Source organism: Asterias rubens, chromosome 7 (genome assembly GCF_902459465.1).
Source record: "Asterias rubens chromosome 7, eAstRub1.3, whole genome shotgun sequence".
NCBI lineage: Eukaryota > Metazoa > Echinodermata > Asteroidea > Forcipulatida > Asteriidae > Asterias > Asterias rubens.
In genome coordinates this window covers 442,110-463,411 of record NC_047068.1, presented here as the reverse complement: position 1 = coordinate 463,411, position 21,302 = coordinate 442,110, and the positions used below count along the sequence as shown (strand labels likewise).

Sequence of the window (21,302 nt, the reverse complement as noted above, 5' to 3'; positions counted from 1 at the left end):
ATGAAATTTGACAATTTAATGGCTGGCTGAGAACCCTTGCGCCTTTCGTTGCCGTAAGCGCCACCAACCTGTCCGTTTACGGCAAGTAGAGCTGTGTAATATTGTATACCGAAGACCCGGACCAAGCATAAGCTACTTACACCATAAGTAGCTAAGCATATTGCAAATATTCTAGAATAAGGTTACCAGCCAAACAGCTATGCCACATTATAACTTATGAATGGTATTCTGCTCATAGCAACAACAACAAAATGTTAAAGGCATGAATACTATAATTGGTATTTACTCAAAATAAATGTTAGCATAAAAACTTACGTGGTTACGAGCAATGGAGAGCAGGGCCCAATTTCATAGAGCTGCTTAAGCAAAAATATTTGCTTAAGCAAAAACATCCTTGCTTAGTAAAACCCGTACAGCCAAAGACTCCACTCAATTGTTATGCTAAGTAAACAGCTAAATACCAGTCAAAACCACTGATATGGAATGAAGTTTTGGCCAGTAACTTGTGTAAAATAAGCAAGCTTTTTTCGTGTTTAAGCAATTTTTTTGCTTAAGCAGCTCTATGAAATTGGCCCCTGTTGATAGTATAAACAAAATTATGAGAAACGGCTCCCTCTAAAGTAACGTAGTTTTTGAAAAAGAAGTAATTTCTCACTCAAAAGTCCTTCAGGCCTGAAGCCTTTTATTAATTTAATAGGCATCTAATAGCACACAAAATTTGTTCCACAATGGTGTCTTCTGTCATTATTCTCTTGCAAAATCGATGACAAATTGAGTCAAAATTTTTACAGATCTGTTATTGTTTGCATAATGTTGGGATACACCATGTGAGGATATTGGTCTTTGGCAATTACAGGGGTTGTCCAGTGCCTTTAAACCAGCTCTATGAAGTTAGGCCCTGCTCTAACAGCACTCTTTACATTACAAGTGTCCGTCTGACGACGGGGAAACTTATGAAAAATGACGGTGGAACGTCTAAGACGACATTGAAACCTGATCGTCTTGGCCCCAGTGCCGACCGTAGTCTACAAGAGTTATGACATCTGGGCAATGCAACTGACATCTATGTCATAATTTAATGCATCTTGAGTCGCAATACTGAATGGGCGGTTGGTATATTTACGGCCCGTACGGGATTGCGTGAAGGAATTAGGGTACCAAGCTTTTTATAATTCAGTTTTGTTGATTTGTTGTACATAGTCATGCAAACATCAAGCATGAACTTTTAGCTGTTGCCCCAGTCTTTGCCTTTACTTGGTGGCCCTTCAAAATATTCGCACAGACTTTAAGATTTGTTACTGGAAGTGCTCTTACCCAATCAAAACGGCCTTGCTCTTTCTAATATGAAATTCCAGGCCTGCCAGTCGCAGATTATCAACTGAGGATAAAATACTTCATAAGTAGGTCAAAAATAAACACAACACCGGACAAAATCATTTCAATTTTCCATTTGAAGGTCTGCTATAGTTAACATATTGTTAATGTTCTTGTTTGTAGTGCCCCCCTCCCTCTCTGATTGAGGCAGAAGATTGACTTACGTAAATGCAGAGTTATGATTTATAGCGGTTGCTCAGCATGGTGTACAAAATCACAGGCGACTTAATACTGACATGTGATGTTCTCCACTCTCCAAACTCCATCACTGCTGGTCACGTAGACCAACCTTAAAGGTAATGTATGATCGCTTTCCTTCTTGTTACGGAGCATGAGAGCACTGAGGCTTCGGTCTCGCTCCCTGTATTCATAATGAATAATCAGTGATTGATAGGGGACCAGACTGCTCTCCCTTCCAGTCTCGGTTTGGTTCACACATTGTTGTGTGTGTTGGAGCCTGCGCAAATTTTTCCCAACAGTCACATTATTACGGACGCTGGACGCTGAATTACAAAGGATTCGGGTACTTTTTCAAAATGTCCACGGATTTACATTAAACTTACAGGGTTTAAAGATAATGATAGTGGAAAGCTTCCCCTCAAATATTACTAACTAAGGTTGTGTAGTTTTTGAGAAATGAGTTAAACAAGTCACAAAATAATTTTGGTCTCAAAAGACCAAAATTATTTTAGCATGTAAAATCCCCTTAACCAGTTATGATATTATACCAAAACCACAGCATAACTGGTTAATACGTTTGTACATGCTAAAACTGAGACGAAAATTAATACTTTTACTCATTTCTCAAAAACTACAGCACCTCAGTAAGTAAAATTTCAAGGGAAGCTTTCTACTATCATAATCTTAAAAAAAGTTTAATGTAAATCTGTGGACATTGGTTTTTGTGTTAGGAAAAAGTACATAGACCCTTTAAACAAGAAAATTAAACAGGAACACAATTAGAAGGAAAACAACCGGGAGAAAAACACCACACCTTTAATATTTAATAACACACAACATAATCATCATTTATGATATTTTGTATCAGTTGACCGGTTCAGGGCACCATATCCCATGGTTTGACTGGAGTGTGATTCACGACACAGGTCACACTAAAGTGACAGCCGTGACACTTTCCTGGCAGACGACGCGTCAACGTGACACCGGCGACGATATATTAATTTTCATATTTTGGACAAAGTTGATACTTGCCGACAGCTGCGTTATGACGGGCGCCCGATCGGAGCAACTCTGTATAAACTTTTACAAAAACTAGTGACGAAATCTTTCTCTTAGCTTGCTCTTCTTGTGATACTAATAAAGCTCAGAATCAAGTCTAGACCCAATCCCTGTTTAGCAATATCGTATAAAAGGGGGCTTGTAAAATATGATTTAAGAAGCTGTACACATTCATTCCTTGAGGAGTTCTATAATGAAATATATGCCAAACGGTGTGGGCCCATAACAAGTTAGAAAAGCCAGTTTCCCTTGTGGTTTATTTTTTATTTCTTGATAGTTACAAAGCAGTTACAATAATTGTGCGTCTCTCTGCACACGTCATCCATTTTTCAACCCAATCAATATTTTTTGGTTTTTGGTAGTGACCGGTACATGAACCCCCCATCAGCTTTTAAAATACATTGTCTTTGACATTCAAATGTAAACTGTTGTAAAGGCACAGGGGTGGATTTCACAAAGGTAGTCCTAACTTAGGACTAGTCCTAGGCAATACTAAGAGATAGGACTGGTCCTAAGTTAGGACCAGTAACTCATCCTAACTTAGGACTGGTCCTATCTCTTAGCATTGCCTAGGACTAGTCCTACATTAGGACTAGTCCTACATTAGGACTAACTTTGTGAAATCCACCCCTGGACACCTTCGCTACTGGTCAAACACCCGGTATTCTCACTTGGTGGTATGTACCCCCAACATATCATGAAATAACAAACTTATGAACATTAACTGGACTTCTTTGTCTTCCAAGTTGCAAGAAAATATATCTCCCTCAAAAACTACGTTAATTCAGAGTGAGCAGAATTTCTATGCCGATTATTTTGAGCAATTACATAGTGTCCAGTGCCTTTAATGATACATTTGACCAATCTTGCCAGATTAAAGACAGTGGACACTATTGGTAATTGTCAAAGACCAGTCTTCTCACTTGGTGTATCTAAACATATGCATAAAATGACAAACTTGTGAAAATTTGAGCTCAATTGGTCGTCGAAGTTGCGAGATATGAATGAAATAAAAAACACCCTTGTCACACGAAGTTGTGTGTTTTCAGATGCTTGATTTCAAGACCTCAATTCTAAACTTGAGGTCTCGAAATTAAATTCGCGGAAAATTACTTCTGTCTCGAAAACTACGTCACTTCAGAGGGAGCCGTTTCTCACAATGTTTTATACTATCAACCTCTCCCCATTACTCGTCACCAAGTGATGTTTTATGCTAATAATTATTTTGAGTAATTATCAATAGTGTCAACTGCCTTTAAAAACCTTAACTTCTGCCCGTTTGATCACTCTTATAAACACGGTTTTGATATTGTGTTACCTGCAGCGGTTGCATTGAAATCGGAATTTAGCCTTGTTATGAGTTCACGTCACGGTCACGCCACGGTCACGTCACGGCCACAGCTACCTTGACGGGAGGTGTGAACTGAGAGCCCAGACCTTTAATTTGTCAGTCGTTAATGAATTTGTTAATGAAGCCTGGCTCAGATTCAAATTTGGGGTTGAAAATGACCTCTTTACTTAAAACTAGGGAGGTGTTTCTCGTAATGTTTAATAGTATTAACAGCCCTCCTGTGCTCAATACAAAGTAGGTTTTTATGGTCATTAGCCTGTTGAGTAATTACCAATAGTGTCCACTGCCTTTAAAGTTCATTACTTTACAAACTTGATGAAGTAGACCCTGCTACCGTTTAATAATGGGTTTATATTTTCCTGATCAATGTTATGCAAACGGCTTCCACCGGTTAAATGGATTTCTAAATGTCACAGTCCAGCATGCAATATGGGACTTTTAGGACGCTTGGTGGCAGCATTGGTAAAATCAATTGTTCTTGGTAATGTGCGCATGCTCAGAAAGTCTGCTGCCACCTAGCGTTCCAAAGTCTCATATTGCTCATGTCCTCACAGGTCTGCTCCTCTTGCCATTGTGGTGGTTAATACATCACCAATCATGGCACCACTTAAAATGAACTTCATTATTCCTGATACATTAACTAAATCATTCATGTATGCTTATACAAAAATAGTTTATTTTATGAAAATATTCATTTAAAACTTTGACTATTTTGACATCATTTTGCATATAACAAAATCACTTAAAGACATGGACACTAATGGTCATTGTCAAAGACCAGTCTTCTCAATTGGTGTATCTCAACATATGCATAAAATAACAAGCCTGTGAAAATTTGAGCTCAATTGGTCGTCGAAGTTGCGAGATAATAGTGAAAGAAAAAACACCCTTGTCACACGGAGTTGTGCATTCAGATGCTTGATTTCGCGACCTCAAATTCTAAACTTGAGGTCTCGAAATTAAATTCGTGGAAAATTACTTCTTCCTCGAAAACTACTCCACTTCAGAGGGAGCCGTTTCTCACAATGTTTTATACTATCAACCTCTCCCTATTACTCGTTACCAAAGTAAGGTTTTATGCTAATAATTATTTTGAGTAATTGCCAATAGTGTCCACTGCCTTTAAGCTCTATTAACCGGTTGCTTAAGTTAATCGAGTTGATCCACGGAACCCTTATGACTGATCCCCTTTTTGGAGTTTAATCTCTTTCTATAGTTTCGTATTTCAAGCGAGTGGTTCCACCGTTCCCCCCATCACGTAAAGCTCATAAATCGCTTTCCACTGGTAAAGACTCAGACGTTTAATAGGTTTTCTTCTAAGCGGGACAAATCATAAAAGGCTGAGGGTTTTTTCTCTTAAAGGCGCTGGACACCGTTGGTAATTGTCAAGGACCAGTATGCTAACTTGGTGTATCCCAACATTTGCATCAATAATAATAACCGTATTTATAACGCGCCTTTTGCCAAAGGATACAAAGCGCCAGGTATTATTACTGCAAGGAGTGGGGCGAATTTTGAGATATAAGACCTAATCCTTTTAAAGCACCATTGGTTTACAAGGTGCTGTGGCGCAATATGCTGCCAATCCAGCCAGGAACACCGGGGCGAACCCCTTCTCTTTTCGATAAGTGCACTGGGTTCTTGTACATGCGTTTACACAACACATGGGACCAACGGCTTTACGTCCCATCCGAAGGACGAAGCAATGGTTATGTGTCTTGCTTAAGGACACAAGTGTCACGGCTGGGGATTCGAACCCACTTTCTGCTGATCAGAAACACCGGAGTTTGAATTCGGTTCTCTTAATCGCTCGGACACGACACTCCCAAATAACAAATCTGTGAACATTTTGACTAAATTTGGTCATCAAAGTTGCAAGAGAATGAAAGAAAAACACCCTTGTTGCACAATCTATCACATGCCTAATAGTAATAAAAGGCTTCAGGTGTGGAGTCTTTAAACATTTGAGTGAGAAATTATACCTCTTTCTCAAAAACTTTAACTTCAGAGGGAGCCGTTTCCCACAATGTTTGACACTGTCCATTGCTCGTTACCAAGTAAGTTTTATGCAAAATTTTCAATATCATCAATAGTGTCAATGCCTTTAAGCAGAAAATATTGCTTAAAGGCAGTGGGCACTATTGGTAATTGTCAAAGACTAGCGAATACAATTGGTGTATCTCAACATATGCATAAAACAACAAACCTGTGAAAATCTGAGCTCAATCGGTCATCGAAGTTGCGAGATAATAATGAAAGAAAAATAACCATTGCAACACGAAGTTGTGTGCGTTTAGATGGTTGATTTCGAGACCTCAAGTTCTAAACTTGAGGTCTCGAAATCAAATTCGTGGAAAATTACTTCTTTCTCGAAAACTATGGCACTTCAGAGGGAGCCGTTTCTCACAATGTTTTATACCATCTACCTCTCCCCATTACTCGTCACCAAGAAAGGTTTTATGCCAATAATTATTTTGAGTAATTACCAATGGTGTCCACTGCCTTTAAACATTTTCTGCTAAACCAAAATATGCAGGATGCGCCGGTCACATTGTACAAGTGACATGGTATTTTGTCTGGTGTGCACTATTAGCTCTTCGCTCCAACAATTATGTTTTAGTAATTATTCCAAAGTTGTCCAGTGCCTTTAAAGACCTGTAACCACCGCAGGTAGACTGGCGCCGGGCAAGTTCCACAACGACATCTTGTAACTCAGCACTAGCGGCGTGACGGTCGAAGGTTTCCCCACTCGGAGCCGTAAAAACATTGACCAACTCGCCACACGCTCTTTCTAACGCTCTATATCAATGCCGATAATTAATTGGCTTTCTTCAGCAATTACAGCCGCTATTTTAATGAAATAGTTTTTTACTGTGATCTGGGATCCTTTGGGAAAGTCTATAACTTTCTCTCCCGTGATTTGTGGACTTGGATCCCGTGAGATTTCTCTGTGTGGAAGGCTCCAACAGTCACATTTTACCCTACCGGCCGTTGAACTAAATACACCCATGCTCTTTCGAGTGCAGATTATTAGTACTAGACGTAATTGTCATGTTGGTTCGATGTAAGTTCTGAGCAGTGTGCATAATCTGCTAAGCAAACACAAGATACCTGTCAAGATACAATGCATTTTGGTTGCGATTTTGTTGTAGTAAATGTATTTCTTATCAACCCCATCCAAATCCTCATGTGCACACACACACACACACCCCGAGAGACCGAGGACTTCTCTTTGTTCTCCCATTGTTTGGACATCCCCATTGGTTTTGTACACAAAATCTACCGAGGACTGTCCCCGGTGTGACTTTTTCCCGGATCCCTTTTGTTAAAGTCATCGGTTATCAATAGTAGACATGCCCACACAGACACACAAACCAAAGTTTTATATTTGTTAACCCCTGAAATCGAGGAATACTCTGTGTTATCACATTGTTTAGATACTTCCCATTGTTTGAGAGAGATTTTCCCAGTGGTTCTTTACACGAAAGCGAAGCAAGGACATATTCGCTCCGTCGGAACACCCAGACCCCCTTTTGTTATAAAGTCCTCCGTTTCAACGATAAGTAAAACCCAATTATGTCTGCCGAATCAGATAATTGGGAACTCTCTTTATTTTCCCATTTGTTTTGTTTAGAGACTGTCTTATATGCACCCCATCCAATTCACTCCATTCATTTCTCCCAATGCTTGGACGACTTAAAGGCAAAAATGAACCAAAACTGCAGAAATGTTATTTTGTGTGAATAGATTTAATTTTCCAGGAATCATAAATTAAATAGCTCTTGAATTAATAATTAATGACAATTATATGTTCAACTCACTCTTTCTATACAGCAAGACTCAAATTGTCGAGTATTAGGGCAAATTTGTGCTTTAAACTCCAGTATTGATTATAATGCCCAAATTATAAAATGTTGTATCGATTATGTTAACTTGATATTTGTTTAGTATTCTATTCGATTTATGTTTTAAAGACCTACTCAACTCACCAAACCAAAACCCTCATCTCCAATATCGATTTCTTCGTATAACTTCATTTAATACCCCTCCTGTCACTCATATTTTCAATATAGTATCGACTGAATATAATACCAGTGCTACAAGCAAAGGGTGTAATTACCGGAGTGACAGAATGGGTGCCCGTGGGAGGATACGTCAGTCAGAATCGATCATCGACGGCCCCCGGTCTGCCCTGGAGTCACGGTCGGCCCGGCCCCGTCTCTTCATTAACGGGGGCTCGCTACTAAGGCTTGGTGTAGTACGGTCTAGAATGGAATCTTGATGACATGTAGGACATCGAAGCTCATGGTTGTGGGCGGTGAACCTTGGGCTTGGGACGATTTCTTTTCTTCTCCCTCGTTCGCCCTTTTTTCTGAATGTCTTAATTTTGGTGGAGTATCAAAAAAGACCAAGAAAGAACAAGATCAAGCAGAAACTTCGAAATATAGGCCTTTTCTATACTTGTGGCCATTGGTAGCAAAGCCCGAAGCCACCAATTCGGACATGGCCTAATTAATAATAATACACATATCTGTATTTCCGGAGTATATGTATGGAATATACGTCAAAATTTCTGCAGTGGTCATTATCAAACCATGACAATTTCTTAGTATTGTACCGTATAAAGATACCAGTGTTCAATGGATTTGTGATCTTCACCAGGAATTCGGTCAGTCGGTCTCTGAGTGTCTTCATTCCTCACAGAGAGGCGCTGCTTGCATCTTGACCATCTGAGCTGCATATCTTGAATGCCGATGTGACGATTTTCATTGTGTAAATATTGGTCATCTTTTTTTTCCTGACCAATTTACCCCCAGTTAAAGGGAAGGTACACGTTTGTTTATTGTCAAATACCAGTCTTCTCACTTGGTGTATCCCAACATAAGCATAAAGTAACAAGCTAAGAAAAAATTGAGCTAAATTGGTCATCGAAGTTGCGAGAAAATGAGGAGAAAAAAACACCCTTGTTGGACGAATTTGTGTGCTTTACGATAGGAATAAAAGACTTCTAGCTAGAAGTCTTTTATTATTTTAGTGAGTAGTTACCTCTTTCTCAAAATCTATGCTACTTCAGATGGAGCCGTTTCTCACAATGTTTTATACTATCAACAGCTCTTTAATGCTCATTACCAAGTCAGTTTTTAAATGAATATTTGTTTTGAATAATTACCAAACATGTACCTTCCCTTTAAAACAGATGTTCCCTTCCAGTGTTTCAATAACCAGTAATTTTCATAACCCGTTTTCCCGCTATCCATTTTCTATCAACTTTCCCACTATAGATATTTAAGTCCAGATGTCAGCTTATAAAGTTTTTCCAACATTTGCCAAGCAGTTTTATAAGCACAGTTTGGAGTAATTTCAACACGTAATCCGGGTCATCCCCAGAAATTAGTCTGGTCCCTGTGACCGGGAAGCAATGTTTTTCTGATGTTTAGAATTTAGATCCTCAAATTTGTGTTCCTGGTTTTTGTGTTTAACAAAATTCACTTTTTTTAATCTATTTTTAGAACAAGGACAACAATCTCAATTGGAAAGCAGCACGACAGTGACGATTTCTCAGTGCAGAAGAAATATTCCGACCAGGAATCCCGTTCAGGTAAGCTCTAGACTGTGCAAACTTGATATTGAAATCCTTACGACTAATACCTCATTACCCAATTCTACCCTTCATTATACCAGAATATTCTAGTATTAAATTTCGAACTTGTCCAAAATGCTAGACCAACAGATCATGTGAAAAAGGTGATCTCTGTTTCGAAAACTCTATGTGGCCTGAATTTATGGTTCGCTTTATTTCTTTAGAACAATGTTCCAGTTTAGGTAACTTTCTGTTTTTACGTTTATCCTGGCGGGGAAGCAGACTCCCTTGAAGCCTATTAGTGCCAAATCGCATCCGGTTATTAAACAGCATCCCTTGATATTATAATTTATACCCAATTCCGCCTTATTTGTGCTGATTTTTTAAACCAAACAACGAAGAAATAAATAAACCCTCACAATGACAAATATTAACAAATCTGGCAATCGCATTAGTAGGAAAAACGATCCCCCAAAACACTTGGTTGGAAAGTGTTCCTACTGTGCAAAGGCTTCTTAGCTTTCACAATACCTGTATACCAATGTATACCCAGGCACAGCATGGGGGTGTAGCACTGCCTACAAATCAAATTCGGAAATTAATGTTAGCGTAGAACTACAACTGACAGAAATTAAACCCGAATTGAAAGTTTAGGGGGAAGCAGTAGGGGTGCAACTGGGATCTCGCACCGTGACCGGACATAATAAAAACGGCTAAATTATCACGGGATTCGGCACTTAATAGAAACTAGGACCATTTTCGCTCCCCACCCGCGGCTCTCACTTTATACCACTTCTTTTCTTCCACAATTTCTTCATCTGTTTATTCCATTCTGACTTCTGATACTAGTGAGTTTTTTTTTCATCAGTTGTTGTGGCTTGTTCGCAAACCTGGCCAATGTATGTTCGTTCCATTAATGTATTGATTTAAAGATCTGACTTTTCGAGAAAAAAAACCAGCCCCAGCGTTGAATAAGTTTGACTTATTTATCCAGGAAAACTTTCAAAGTGTGGATTTTGAGAGGGAATCTTGCTGTGAGTTTTGCATTAAATAATTAATGGCCGGAATAATTGCCTAGAAAAAAATAATATTTTCCTCTGCACATTAGTAGTTGGGCATAAGCGTGTGGGGACTCTTAAGGGGCGTGGTGGGGGTGGGTGGTGATTTGCTCGAAATTGTAAACTAAAAACACAAGTACCACTACCAGTAACTATAATAAGCCCTTTCTGAGTTTGAGCCAGGAACATTAGTTCTTCAGGCAAAGGTTGTGGATTCGAACCTCGCCCGAGTTATTTGCCAGTGGATTTTTATTGTTCACATGACTTGGGAAATGATGAGTAGGCCTATAGTGCTCAACGCACTAGTGTTGTCGGTAGTACGTCAGTGATATGCAAGTTGGCAAAAAGTGAACAATGTTGAGAAAGCCGGCTGACATCACGTATAGTAAATCTTGTCTTTGTGGGTAGTGGTAGCTCTGAGAAGAGCCGGTTTCTGCTCGACGTTTCGATCAGTGTGCTCCGACCGTCTTCTGAAGAATATTGGTTTACATTCAACCATTATAATCAGAGTGGTACACAACGCATTGCAATAGTATAATAACTGTCTAGATCTAGGCACTGTCCATCATCAGCAGAGAGATTAAAGACATATTGACCTCTGACCTTGACTCATGTACGTACCGCGCTCGTCAAAGTCTCTTGTACAGTGTACACCCACCTCTGGGATTGGCTATGAAAGTTTCAATAATGTATCGAGGAGAAAATCCACGTAAATCCATCTTAACCCGAGGCGAGCTTTATTCGGTTACATGGGGGACTGTGTTTCCCTGGGTTGCTGAAGGGAGGCCTGTACCCTGACCAATATTGGCCTTACTTACGGGCTTTGCGAATCAAGGCTTCTACTCGGGATTTCGTGAGTAAATTTCCTTTAAACGTACGCTCTTGGTATCGGAGCTTCAATAAGACACAGACGGAGCCTGGAGCCAAAGCCGCGGTCTTCGGCACAGGGGCTTGTGTTATGGCTTCAGCAAGGGCTGAGTCTCCGTCTTACGTCCAGCAACCACGTGGACGCAGAAAACCGGTCCCTCTTATGTTGCATCGGCAAGAACCATCGGAAGGTGAACGGCACAATATCCTCATAGCCGAAGTCGACGGGGGCGGGGGGAGTCGAAAACGGACCTTTGAGAATTGTCACTCATGGATTCAGGCTATACTTTCCTCGACTCAGTTTTACATTAAAGTTGAATGGAAGGAAAACAAGATGGCCGCATCACGGTCTATTCACCTATGTCGTGTTCCCTGACTGTTCATGCAATTAACTGACACAGAATCTCGCCCTATACAACAAAATTGGTCAGATTTTCTTATCGATTACGTTTTTAACCGACCCAATTCAGAAACGGTGTCTGTTTCGAAAAAGAATCACGACTTGACTCTCACTGTAGTAATTTGGGCTTTGGTAACAAAAGGACACCTCCATAGCGGTTTCATGGTAGATAGATTCCACCATCATGGATTATGGAGGAAGGTACCGAGGGAGGCTGGGTATGCTAACCAGAAAACGCCCCGAGGAAATTGGGAGGATCTCCCGGTCGACTTCCTCTCTCGTCACGGTGGAAGTCCGAAGCGCCGGCAGCTATCACCGCGAAACCTATAGAGGAGAACGCTGTACTTTTAAAGGAAATTTGTGGGAAGTTGAAAAGTACTTTGTCCTTGCGTATATTATTTGTGTTGTTTGATGTTGACTCCAGTATTAGTGTTTTGGGTTTTCGAGTTAATTTTGATTACAATATTCACTGATTATGCGCACTCCAGTGGCACACGGTTGTACGGGGTGCTATCTAAATGCAAAAGAGTGAAAAGGCACTCTTTGAAGAGCCGAATGAGGGACAACTCTTTTTCGAGTGGTCTTCCTTTCTTTTAGATTGAAGTTTGCATCTTTTTGAGTGATTTTTCACTCTGTCCTGGAGTGAAACTCCTCTAAAAGAGTGAAATAACCACCACTCTTTTTAAAGAGCCATATGAGGGACAACTCGAAATGTAAAGAGTGGTGTTTTTCACTCTTTTACATTTAGAGAGTGCAACGAAATGAAATGATGTCAAAACTCAGGGTAATGGTTATTTGAGTTTGAAGAAACAGAACAAATTCTGAAATGGCTTGCTGGTTGGACGAAGTGAGCTTCAATGATCAATGATCTGGTTTTGCTTTACCATTTCAGGACTCTGTCCATGGTTCTACTACCGCATATGCCTAGATTGCTGTGAAAATAACCACATCATCCACGCCATATAAAATTTTCTCCTAGGTCCCGATGTTCAGTTTTTGAAAAGGCGTGAACTTAGTGCCATAGTGCATAATTTCACATTTCTGCTGGCGTCTTCACCTCGTGTGGTAAAGATTCGCTTCGCAGGAGACGATCAAATCAAAATTCCAACATTTTATTACATTTTAGGTGGAAAAGGAAACAAAAAAACACAATACAATATCATCAGCAGACGGCTTGAACTTACGTCTATATCACTCCGCAGCGACATTCTCCCCTAGGAACATAAGTCGCCGTAACCAGCGTTTTTTAGTCGATAAGGATCAGATTTATGGTGGGGATTGAAGCGTCGACTGGCAGTGCTGTTATTATTAGATTGATTGTATGGGATTCAGGTGCAACGAAACATTAAAAATGGCGGGCATAATTCTGTCGTCGGTTGCCGTCAATAACAATACGTCATGTCTACCCCCTTGGGACTGTGTTATGATTATGAGATCTTTATTCACGCCATTTTATATGTTATTAAATCAAGGTTTACTCCGACTTGATTAACGGGAGTTAGCTCCTATTTTACGTGTTCACCCGTCATACATAAAGAGGGGCAGTGCTGGATGCCCCACCCCTCAACTAAAAACCCTTATAACCCTGCCCAAATGAGATCGAAAAGATGTATCACTGCAAACCCAAATTACGTCTTTGCCCGCTTGTCGTCCCCTCCCTCCTCCCCATGAAAACGTCTGGTTACTCCGCTGTTGTCCGCCTTTCTTGGTTCAATTAATTGTTTTGTGGTGTTTTTTTTTTATCTCTTTCTGAAAGAGGAATGTTCACCATAGCCATTCTTTTACTTGTGTTTTTACCCCGACTCCGAAAATGGCCTAAGCGGTGATGACGTCACCAGGTGAATTGGGCCATGGATATCAAATTTTGTCTCGGACCATTAACGATCACTTTAGGAATACAAAGTCATTTATCTCATCAAGAATATGAGCTAACTCTATAAACACATAACTATCCCCTGCCAGAAATTGCTTCTTTCATTATTGAAAGTCTATAATGTGAATTCCGTTTAGGGTTGTGCGTGTGGAGTGGGCTCCGTTTATAAATTACCGTTTGTGGAGAAATTACGCCTCCAATTTTTATTTTAGTTCTGGACGTGAGGGGAAGTCCTGCACTTGAAGATTTGAAGTTGTGGCATTTGGGACTTGCTCTATATTTCGTTGGATCTCTTAATGGAGAGGCAATTAATAACTTCCCAATAAGTTTGTGGCCCGATGGTCTGATCGCAGGTGATTGCTGTATGTTAAAGGAAAGATAAAGACCAAGCACCCGTTTCACGTCGGGTTCTTAAATGTATTCATCGTCGGGTTGTTGAATAGAATGTCATTATTCGTTAAGTCTCCTGACAAGCAGGTTATACTGTTCAAAACATCGAGACCACACTGGCTCTTTTAAGAGCCAACCCGCAAAAGAGATTTACACCTAGTTGTACCATAGAGCAAGTTCGGGTGGCGACCATTTGTCAACCACTGGTCAATGTTCCATGGTTACCTATGCGTTCAATACATCCTGGGTACCAGGCAAAATCAACCAATGGTCGACTATAGTGCCTCAGTCGAACTTTGCAATAGTTGTATCTGCAAGTTTACTATTTGTTATAGTTTCTTATATACACCGTGCAAAGCTTCAAACAATAGTTCTCACTTTGGGTTCATCTCGTCAGTGGAATCCAACTGTAATAGTCATTATCATACAAATTCAACCAGTGGATACAAACATGAGCTAATGCCTCGTCATTTTTTTGAAAAACCTATAATGCACTGCACTACGCCTTTAATATTTGCCCCTACAATATAACATACAGGGAACGGATAAAGACCAAACTAATGCAGCACACTTTCCAGCGTCCATGGTTATACATAGGGACAATTCGGAAATCAGGTCAAGCCTTGTTTTTATCCCTCTCCTGTTTTAAGGTGTTGCAAACAGTCCGATGTTCAGACACCTTGTATCCTATGGAAATTGTAGATAGAATCGGAGTGACATTTTACAGAACCCATAAGGCAAATGTAGCTCATGATGTGAGAAGTTTGTTTTTCACACTGGAGTCTCCAAAAATGTGGCAGGAATACTGTCAAACGAACTCTGGAAACATTTCAAGAAGTGCCATGTTCTGGCCTTTGCAGAGTCGTTAACACATGCGCTCATGGCCGGCCAGGCGATGCGCAGACTAAATTTGAGGTTGACCCCCCCCCCACACACACCCACACACACACACACCCTCAGACAGCGCCTAGATCTCGTAAAGTTACTATAGTCATAGAGCAATAGAGTCTCTGTCCTTACTCTATGCTATAGTTAAATCCATTTAGCAAATATCCGTTAATAATCTAAAACAGTCCTTTAGTATAATGCAAATGTATATATAGATAAATAACTGTTGTTGTATTTTTCATGGGTTTATTTTTTTATACTTTTACCAATTAACACAGTTAGTTTCCCTGTAGTAGTTTATTACTTTATTTTGTAAATAATACATCCTTGCATCGGCACAACCTACGTAAAAGAAGCTATAGATATTTTAGAGTCCCTTCTAAGTTTTAAGAAAAACAAAATACCGGGCAAAGTGTTTACCTTTTGGGGCCTTTTTTTTGGTGTCACACGCCGTCTTTGAGCACTGCGTCATGTTCAGACTGCATGGTTCTTCCGTAACGGTTGAGTGTCTACCCTACCGTTGGCCACCTCGACTGCCCCGGGAGAAATCACCTGTTATCCGCCAGTCTATCGGTTACCCCGGAGTTCAAGCAAAATATGAAAACATTTCATAAGTCAACCAGCTCACTGGGATTTGCTTGCATAAATATTTGGGATAAGAAAGAAAATCAATATTTAATGGGGGGTTTTCCTTCATAAAAAAATGGAATCATGTTGAAAAGTTTGTTCTTGGAAAAAGACCACGTTGTCAAAGTTGATTTCAATAAAAACCTAGATAAATCAGATAAATCAGGCAAGGGGTTGTTATTTGCATACCTTTTAAGAGGCCTTTATAGGCGAGGTGTGTTCTAAACCGGTACCTTATCTACGTGCATTGAGGGGTTGATGATATTTGACTCAATTCTTATCTTCCCTCCCGTTTCCAATAAACACGTCATTCAATTCAATTCAATTCAAAGCACCCAACCAAAATACGAAAAAAATAATCAAACTGGTTGGTGTGTACGATGTTTTTGCAAGACTAACAAAAACGATGTGTGTTTTGGGATTTTTAAAATTTTGTACTGGCTTATTTCGGTTACTGTGTCAGAAATAAGCAGCAGTGATTTGGGAGACGTTAAATATAATTTTCGCGACTTGGAGATTGTGTGCTGCATAATTATGAACTTTTGGGCTTGAACTTATGAAACAAATAATAATTTTAATAATTACAGATAGTAAATACGGGTTAGGCATTATGCGAAAGCAGTTGCCCGTTTTTCATTTCGAAATAGCATTTTTGTTTTCTCAAAATTCGTTCAGAGAAAAAATATAATTAAAGAAACTGCTGTAAAACTGAGAAAACTCTTTTGTCCTAACCTTCGTCCTTTGTTCGTTTTGATGATTCCTTCTTTTGGTACCAATCTTTTGAGTCATCTACAAGATGTATCATACGAGCCCTTGGTTTTTTGTTGACCTATAGTTTACAAGCAATCAAGAATATACAAACATAACCGCAGAAACGGAAGCCATCTTTTTTACAAAGTGGTTTTAGGATGTTCGACCACTTTAGATTATATTCTGGGGGTTTTAGCGGCACATTAGGCAGATCACTCGAGCAATATTGCGAAATAAGTACAAATTAAGTATTCAGGCACAAAATAAATGCTATTTTATTTTAAACAAAACGTTTGTGGTACGCAAAAGTGGCGCCTCTTTTGTTGAAATACATACAACCAAACGAAAAAAAATTCAGAAATTCACAATCTTTTTGATTCTACATGTTCTCTGCTACTTCGGCTTTTGTGATCTCAAGGCAAACTATACCGGAGTCGGATTAAATTTCAACCCTAAAAACCCGAGCCTCTTGTATGCAACCCACCAATAAGAAATAAGTAAACAGGAAACCTATATATTGTGCTTTCTGCGGAGGCTAAAGAAAAGAGGTGCATTTTGAACTTGGGGCCTTTTCACTTGATCTTGTTTCAAGGCAGCGACTATTAAAGGGGTAGTTTAACTAAATTGTTTTATAATAAAATCATAACACATTACAAAATATTCAACATAGGCCTACGATAAAACTCACTATTGAAATTTCATGGGTTTTTTTTAACGGAAAAACCAAATTGGTGATCAAAGCAGAGGGCCTGTGGCTGTACATGGATTATTGAACTCTCACCCAGTTATTGCATGCGTACACCCTGTCCTGTATCATACACGTACATGCAGTAACTAGGTGAGAGTTCATAATTCCATGTACAACCACAGGCCAGGGCCCAACTTCTTAGAGCTGCTTAGCACAACAAAATTGCGTAGCATGAAATTTCTTCCTATATAAAAACAGGATTACCAACCAAGTGTTCATTTGTTGCATATTGCGTGTAACTGGTATTCACCTGTCGTTTGCTTACCCTGAAAATTACGTGGACATTTTGGTTGGTAATCCTAATATCAAGGCAAACTTAATTTCATGCTAAGCACATTGTTGTGCTTAGCAGCACTATGAAATTGGGCCCTGGTTTAATCACGACGCGACAGCCCCTTTAAACCGATTTGTAACTCCAATTCCAGTTATCTGGATGATTTGGCAGGTAACCCAATCTGCTGGTAAACTAATCCAGATGACTCTGCAGTACCAGAAGGTAATCCTAACCTTCTATAACCACTTCTTTTACCAATCTTTCTTTATCTATCTTATGAACTCATAATTATTCGACGTATGGCGCAGGCCTGTTAGCGTTAACGCCACTGGTCAATTCAGGAAAACTGAAATCAGAGGAGCCGTTACACATTGTGAAAATATGGCTAAAATAGTTGTGTGATTAGTTCTATGTTTGTCTTTATTATTTTGGGCTTTTGTTGAAAATGCTCACAGTGTTCATATTTTTTTAATGGTTTTTAATTGTGTGGTTTTTTTTGTTTTAGTTTTTTTTTAATATTTATCAACCATAATGAATGGAACTTCGCTTCGGGCGTAGTCATGGTTTTGACATCACCTTGGGCCTATTATAGTTTTAACTGTGCCCCTCCGAGTAGTCAATATTTCCATAGTATTGACCAATTTCCAGCATGTAAACATGATCGTCCTAAATTTTGGTTGTAAAAGCCGAAATCAGCTGTTACATTGTTAGGTTTGAGATACAGTTTTCTCGAATATGGCTTCACTTCAGTTGGGAATTTTTATTGCAAATAAAAAAAGTGGTTCTAATTGAGCTTCATAATCATAAGCTTTCAGACTAAAATAAAACAATCTTTTTTTTATTTCCTTCAATCATGCAGGCCTAATAATACTTTTGAAACCTTCCCATAAAGCCCTTGGAAATTATTCTTTTAGTTACTTATATCCTACAATGAAAAGTGTGTTATGTCGATATCTCTTTACAAAAATCAGTCATAATTTACTTTTAAAAAGATACTGACACATTATGGCGAAGGTCCGAAAATTTTGTCTGATTCAAGCTCGTTGGAAGTTTATTCACGAAGGTAGCCCCTGGTTTGTTGAAGTACAAACCATAGAGTAAGGACAGAGGTGAAAAACGGACATTAAAATGTAGAGGTTGTGTTTTTTAGCTTGTAAACAATGGCTTTTTCTTGTTCCCAACAGGCTCATCTTTTTGTGAAACTCTCAATATTTATAATACTTATATTTTGTCCATTCAGACGGAAGTTTCAAAATTAAGCCTCCAAGCGCAAAAACAAGCGACAGGCCCCAACCTAGCTCACGAGTTGTGATTCTTCCGTGAATTGTATAGTGAAATATATTTTGTTTTAACGGCTCCACGGGGAGCGTAGCGGCACGAGGGTGCGGAGCCATGGGGGCTCAGTGCCGGGTCAGTTGACGGCCAGTCCCCGCCTTGGTTCCCTGGCGCGGTGCGACTCTCGGTGTAGTTTGATTTACGGATCGTTCCCGCAGACGCGCGGCTCATCAGAGACCGCTCCCCTCATAAAATAGAGGAAAAAAACTCTTGTAATTTGATTTTTTTTTCTCTTTCTCTCTCTCTGCTTTAGTTTTGGAGGAAACTGTGCCCAATATTGCGGTCAATGGATGCCAATAGAGTGATATTTTTTGCGGTGTTATCCAATTAGTTAAAAATGTGTATAAAGTTCACCCGTTAGCAAAAATGTGTCTGGCTCTTTTGCCAACTAAATCCTTAAAACTTGCCGATTTTGAAAATGTATTAACAACACAAACTAAAAGGGGGTTGATTTGGCTGTACGCCAATAACTTGGTGCTAATATTTTGATTGTATGAGCGATAGTGTAGTTGAAACTGGGGTCTTAGTCTAGAGTCAACCCTTGCTCTAACGACAACCTTTCTCGTTCATTGTGTCTTATATAATGTGAGACGCCTGTGATCTGCAGGTTTTCAACTTGTTTTGAAAAAAAAAAACTCATAATCTTTGAATAGCATTTGGTCCAATGACCAAGGGTTTAGGGGCTCAACTTTGGGCAAAATAACACTGAGGAACAATTTTGGGCACAGTCGAAAGAAAAGAAATGTATGTTTACAAAGCAGGCAAAAATTATTTTCATTCCATCTCAGGCAAAAGTTCTAGACGCCCGCCCCCCCCCCCTTTTCTTTTTGCAGGAAATGTATATAAACCAAAATCAATGGCCATGTAAAAGAAGTTTAGTATTGAGCCCAAATGTTCGTAAGTATGTTATTTTATGCATGTTGAGATGCACCATGTGGGGATACTGGTTTTTGACAATTACTCAAACTATACCTTTAATGCATGGTACCTCAATACAACACAACAGGAGTAATGTTGACATTTCTAAAACCCATTTAAGGAAACAACACTATCCATAACTTTGGTTGAGTTGCATTCTTATAACACGGCCACGTGTCCAACTTCCACTTGTGTTTGTTTAAGATTGTCCTCGTTATTTCACAGGTGGTTATTCGGGGATAAAAGAACCCACTGCTAAAATGACTGAAAGGCTATTGGTACCCGTATCATTTTAGGCCACCCTGAAGTTTACTTAGAACCTGCTTAGAATCATGGAAACAAAATTGCAAGTATTTTTAGTTTCACATTTCCATTTTTCTCTCTCTTTCTGTTCGTCTTTCTTTCAATAATCCGACAGGTGGTAAATGAAGCTGACAAGCAGTCCCGGGTTCCGCCACACGACCTGGTAGTCTACTCTTCCACAAACCGCCCCGTAATATCTGCTCAATCGACCCATTAACGATTGCATGTGTGGTCCGTTGGATGGTTCGGGTCTCAGTGGATGGTGCGGTCGGTTTGATCAGGAGCATCCTCAGCAGGTAATGAGTTGATACTGTTTCTAGTTGTGATTTTCTTATAGTTGGACAGCAGGTGAAATATTGCGGGGGGGGGGGGATATTGATACAAGCATTTACTTTGGCATACAGTCAGAGTATGTCATAAAAAAGACATTTGGCTATTAATTGAATCTTGGAGAGAAAAAATATAAGCTCCGACGGGTAGAATAACAAGCATTTTTTTTTATTTTTATTATCTGCCATGAAATCTGCACTGGCCCTATTGCCAAATATCTTTCTCATGATTGGTGGAAATGGAATACTTTTAAACTTTGCCGAAGCCCAAACTGTGGTTGTAAAACATGCATTTTAGGAAAGCTGAATTAACGAGTTGAAGTTTTCTATGCAATTTTATAATGTGGGAGTGATGGAATGTCTTACAGTGGAATAAATAACTGGAATAAGTAACTATGGGTGGAATACCTTCACCCCCCCCCCTTCGCAAGTACCTTCGTATCCCTTGATGGAAAAGTTTATGTTTTCTTAACTATAGAGGGCGCTGCTCATTAATCCATTACAGACTTCCTGAAATAATTTCAGCCAGGAATCAAGAACTTCAGCCAGGAATCAAGAGCAAAAGTTGATCTTGAAATGCACGATGAAATATTTCTGAATCATGAAATAGGCTCATGGCTGCTATAATAACGCACAACTACACCACCGTACAACGGCGCTGCAGAACCCATGGTTGTTCTCTGTCAACGCCGCTCACTCGGGCGTCCGTAAGAGCTCTGCAAGAAGAACAAAAAACCCAAAGAAACCATAAGTTTGTGTTCATAAAAAAAATATATTTCAAACATTAACTTTGATGGATCGAGTCAATAGCAAAGTTATACGGGTTTTATTCTTTCGAGGCGCGTGGAGACCCGAAAGTTCACGGGGATATATTCATCACTTCACGGCACCTGTTCAACGAAAGCTTTGACTACTCACCTATCAAAACATCGTTGGGCCAGACTGTGGCCATGGGTCTTGTAATCACATATCTTTACATCGGTTGCGGTGGTGGGAC

At 39.6% G+C, this 21,302-nt stretch overlaps 1 protein-coding gene across 1 annotated transcript in view; it reads left to right on the top strand.

Moving 5' to 3' along the window:
- Positions 1 to 1,505: 1,505 nt before the first annotated feature.
- LOC117292956 (centromere protein P-like) overlaps positions 1,506 to 21,302 on the top strand; it is a 34,229-nt gene continuing 14,432 nt past the window's right edge. The window contains exons 1-3 of the mRNA XM_033775136.1: positions 1,506 to 1,670; positions 9,475 to 9,563; positions 20,092 to 20,272. The gene's annotated coding sequence lies outside the window, so the exon portion shown is untranslated. The remainder of the gene's footprint in view (positions 1,671 to 9,474; positions 9,564 to 20,091; positions 20,273 to 21,302) is intronic.